A 5,000-nucleotide genomic window follows, 5' to 3' on the forward strand; every position below is an offset into this window, starting at 1 on the left:
TCCTGCCAGTAGTTATATGCTTGTCTCAAAGATTAAGCCATGCATGTCTAAGTACACACGAATTAAAAGTGAAACCGCAAAAGGCTCATTATATCAGTTATGGTTTATTAGATCGTTAACAGTTACTTGGATAACTGTGGTAATTCTAGAGCTAATACATGCAATATAAACACGGACCTTTTGGAACGTGTGCTTTTATTAGGCTAAAACCAAGCGATTTCTTCGGAAATCGTTATAATGGTTGAACTCTAGATAATTTGCCGATCGTATGGTCTAGTACCGACGACAGATCTTTCAAATGTCTGCCCTATCAACTATTGATGGTAGTATCTAGGACTACCATGGTTGCTACGGGTAACGGGGAATCAGGGTTCGATTCCGGAGAGGGAGCCTGAGAAACGGCTACCACATCTAAGGAAGGCAGCAGGCGCGTAAATTACCCACTCCCAGTTCGGGGAGGTAGTGACGAAAAATAACAATACAGGACTCATATCCGAGGCCCTGTAATTGGAATGAGTACACTTTAAATCCTTTAACAAGGACCAATTGGAGGGCAAGTCTGGTGCCAGCAGCCGCGGTAATTCCAGCTCCAATAGCGTATATTAAAGTTGTTGCGGTTAAAACGTTCGTAGTTGAATTTGTGCTTCATACGGGTAGTACAACTACAATTGTGGATTGTACATTACCTTATGTATGCAAGCGTATTATCGGTGGAGTTCTTATACATTTATGATACTTATGTACCATTATGTATTCCTCCTATTAAAACCTGCTTCAGTGCTCTTCATCGAGTGCTGTTGTGGGCCGTTACAATTACTTTGAACAAATTAGAGTGCTTAAAGCAGGCTCCAAATGCCTGAATATTTTGTGCATGGAATAATGAAATAAGACTTCTGATCTACTTTCATTGGTTTTTAGATCAAGAGGTAATGATTAATAGAAGCAGATTGGGGGCATTAGTATTACGACGCGAGAGGTGAAATTCTTGGACCGTCGTAAGACTAACTTAAGCGAAAGCATTTGCCAAAGATGTTTTCATTAATCAAGAACGAAAGTTAGAGGTTCGAAGGCGATCAGATACCGCCCTAGTTCTAACCATAAACGATGCCAGCTAGCAATTGGGTGTAGCTACTTCTATGGCTCTCTCAGTCGCTTCCCGGGAAACCAAAGCTTTTGGGCTCCGGGGGAAGTATGGTTGCAAAGCTGAAACTTAAAGGAATTGACGGAAGGGCACCACCAGGAGTGGAGCCTGCGGCTTAATTTGACTCAACACGGGAAAACTTACCAGGTCCGAACATAAGCGTGTAAGACAGATTGATAGCTCTTTCTCGAATCTATGGGTGGTGGTGCATGGCCGTTCTTAGTTCGTGGAGTGATTTGTCTGGTTAATTCCGATAACGAACGAGACTCAAATATATTAAATAGATGCTTTCAGGATTATGATGTTGAAGCTTTCATAGCCTTCATTCATGAATATAGTAAAATATAATTGTGTTTGAATGTGTTTATGTTAGTGGAGTCGTACCTGTTTGTTTGTCCCATTATAAGGACACTAGCTTCTTAAATGGACAAATTGCGTCTAGCAATAATGAGATTGAGCAATAACAGGTCTGGAATGCCCTTAGATGTCCTGGGCTGCACGCGCGCTACAATGAAAGTATCAACGTGTATTTCCTAGACCGAGAGGTCCGGGTAAACCGCTGAACCACTTTCATGCTTGGGATTGTGAACTGAAACTGTTCACATGAACTTGGAATTCCTAGTAAGTGCGAGTCATTAACTCGTATTGATTAAGTCCCTGCCCTTTGTACACACCGCCCGTCGCTACTACCGATTGAATTATTTAGTGAGGTCTCCGGACGTGATCACTGTGACGCTAACGTGTTACGGTTGTTTCGCAGAAGTTGACCAAACTTGATGGTTTAGAGGAAGTAAAAGTCGTAACAAGGTTTCCGTAGGTGAACCTGCGGAAGGATCATTAACGTGATTTTTCCAATAAAATAAAATTTATATATATTTAATATATATAAAAAAGAAAAATAAAATATAAAAATAAAAATGTACAATTATGGTACAAAATGTATAAAATATACAATAAATATATAAACAAATACAAAAAAGAATACTTCAAAAGAAGTAAAAATACAAATACAAATTAGACTGGGTGTGTTACTATAAGTAATGCATTCAGTCTTTTTTTTTTAAAAAAAATTAAGAACAAAAAGTATTTAAACGGTAGCCAAATGTCATCGTCATCGAAATAGTGACGCTTATGAAAATATATATATGAATAAACAAACTTGCTATAGCAAAAGTCGAACAACAAAGGTGTCGTACCCTTCGGGGTAATATCCTCCTGGGTGTAAAAACCCGCCCTTCGGCGTGGCGTGTATACGTTGCGACGAATTAACCCCTAAAGGTGTCGTACTTGGACAATATCCCGGTACTATCCGGCTAAAACGCATAGCATAAGTTGTAACGATATATATATAATAAAAAAAAAACAAATACAAAATAGACTGGGTGTGTTACTATAAGTAATGCATTCAGTCTTTTTTTTGCAAAAAAAAATATGAACAAAATATTTAAATGGTAGCCAAATGGTGTCGTCATCTAAATAGTGACGTTTTTAGCCAATATACAAAAACAAATTAGACTGGGTGTGTTACTATATGTAATGCATTCAGTCTTTTTTTTTCAAAAAAAAATATGAACAAAATATTTAAATCGTAGCCAAATGGTGTTGTCATCTAAATAGTGACGTTATAACCAAAATACAAAAACAAATTAGACTGGGTGTATTACTATAAGTAATGCATTCGGTCTTTTTTTTTCAAAAAAAAATATGAACAAAATATTTAAATGGTAGCCAATTGTCATCGTCATCGAAATAGTGACGCTTATGAAAATATATATATGCATAAACAAACTTGCTAGAGCAAAAGTCGAAAAAACAAAGGTGTCGTACCCTTCGGGGTAATATCCTCCTGGGTGTAAAAACCCGCCCTTCGGCGTGGCGTGTATACGTTGCGACGAATTAACCCCTAAAGGTGTCGTACTTGGACAATATCCCGGTACTATCCGGCTAAAACGCATAGCATAAGTTGTAACGATATATATATATAAAAATAAAAATGTATAAAAATGTTGTACTTAGATTTCTTTAAAAGAAATTTATAAGTTAACGATTCTTTGGAATTGGACATTCGCAACATAAAAAAAATACATAAAATATAAAAAGAAATAAATTTTTATTTCTTAAAAAAAAAAATTGACTAAATATAAAATAAAAAAATAATAATACTCTAAGCGGTGGATCACTTGGCTCATGGGTCGATGAAGAACGCAGCAAACTGTGCGTCATCGTGTGAACTGCAGGACACATGAACATCGACATTTTGAACGCATATAGCAGTCCATGCTGTTATGTACTTTAATTAATTTTGAAGTGCTGCTTGGACTACATATGGTTGAGGGTTGTGATACTATGCTAAATAAGCTGCTTTTGATTTATCAAATGCGCATGTTATATTATTGGATTTGTAAAAATTCATAATATTAAAATATAATATATACCTCAAAATAATATCGAGCGACAGTAAGTTCGTTTTATCTATTTTTTAGAGGATGTTAGTATATAAAAATTTCTAACATTGCAGATCGTTGTCATAATATAATTTGGCAATTGAGGCATTCTACTTGAATTGATAAAATGGCTGAAATGATCGATATATAAAAAATATTTTGAATTGAGTATATAAAATTATTAAGCAAATAAAAAGTGTTAAGCAACCTCAACTCATATGAGATAACTCCCCGAATTTAAGCATATTAATGAGGGAAGGAAAAGAAACTAACAAGGATTTTCTTAGTAGCGGCGAGCGAAAAGAAATCAGTTCAGCACTAAGCCATTTTGTCTTTATGGCAAATATGGGATGCAGTGTATGGAACATCTATAATCTAGTATGAGAAATTAACGATTTAAGTCCTTCTTAAATGAGGCCATTTACCCATAGAGGGTGCCAGGCCCGTATAACGTTAATGATTACTAGAAGGTGTTTCCAAAGAGTCGTGTTGCTTGATAGTGCAGCACTAAGTGGGTGGTAAACTCCATCTAAAACTAAATATAACCATGAGACCGATAGTAAACAAGTACCGTGAGGGAAAGTTGAAAAGAACTCTGAATAGAGAGTTAAATAGTACGTGAAACTGCTTAGAGGTTAAGCCCGATGAACCTGAATATCCATTATGGAAAATTCAATACTAATATAAAAATATATAAAAAATATTTTAACAATAGTGTGCAATTTTTCCATATAAGGACATTGTAATCTGTTAATGTAATAAATATTTATCATAAGATCCATTACTTAAGTTTATTCAAATTGTTTATCTTCGGATTTTCAACATAAAATAAATGTTTTGGATTTGATAAATCATTGACAGATATAATTATATATTGTGCTTAAATTTTTCGGAATTTTACAATGGTAAATAGATCTATTGATTTGTTTATTTATATTGTATGCACTTTTATGATTAACAATGCGATAGATTCAGGATACCTTCGGGACCCGTCTTGAAACACGGACCAAGGAGTCTAACATATGTGCAAGTCATTGGGTATTTTTAATAAAACCCAATGGCATAATTAACTTAACTTAATTTAATGGGATTAGTTTATAATTTGTTATGAATTATTTATTCAATCCCGGGGCGTTCTATACAGTTATGCATAATGATATTTATATTATTTATGCCTCTAACTAGAGCGTACCTTGAGCATATATGCTGTGACCCGAAAGATGGTGAACTATACTTGATCAGGTTGAAGTCAGGGGAAACCCTGATGGAAGACCGAAACAGTTCTGACGTGCAAATCGATTGTCAGAATTGAGTATAGGGGCGAAAGACTAATCGAACCATCTAGTAGCTGGTTCCCTCCGAAGTTTCCCTCAGGATAGCTGGTGCAATTAAAAATTATATAAAATAATCTTATC

The 5,000-nt window shown here is 35.4% G+C and overlaps 3 non-coding genes across 3 annotated transcripts in view; all 3 read left to right on the plus strand.

Annotated features, from left to right (window-relative positions):
- Positions 1-1,981, plus strand: part of LOC129920759 (small subunit ribosomal RNA) — a 1,992-nt gene extending 11 nt beyond the window's left edge. Inside the window, exon 1 of the ribosomal RNA XR_008773315.1 lies at positions 1-1,981. This exon is cut by the window's left edge and continues 11 nt beyond it. This is a non-coding gene — a ribosomal RNA (small subunit ribosomal RNA).
- Positions 1,982-3,301: 1,320 nt separating this feature from the next.
- Positions 3,302-3,480, plus strand: LOC129920831 (5.8S ribosomal RNA). The gene has a single exon (XR_008773368.1). It is a non-coding gene; the product is annotated as a 5.8S ribosomal RNA (ribosomal RNA).
- Positions 3,481-3,789: 309 nt separating this feature from the next.
- LOC129920793 (large subunit ribosomal RNA) overlaps positions 3,790-5,000 on the plus strand; it is a 4,150-nt gene continuing 2,939 nt past the window's right edge. Inside the window, exon 1 of the ribosomal RNA XR_008773348.1 lies at positions 3,790-5,000. This exon is cut by the window's right edge and continues 2,939 nt beyond it. This is a non-coding gene — a ribosomal RNA (large subunit ribosomal RNA).

This window comes from Episyrphus balteatus (genome assembly GCF_945859705.1).
Source record: "Episyrphus balteatus chromosome X unlocalized genomic scaffold, idEpiBalt1.1 SUPER_X_unloc_1, whole genome shotgun sequence".
NCBI lineage: Eukaryota > Metazoa > Arthropoda > Insecta > Diptera > Syrphidae > Episyrphus > Episyrphus balteatus.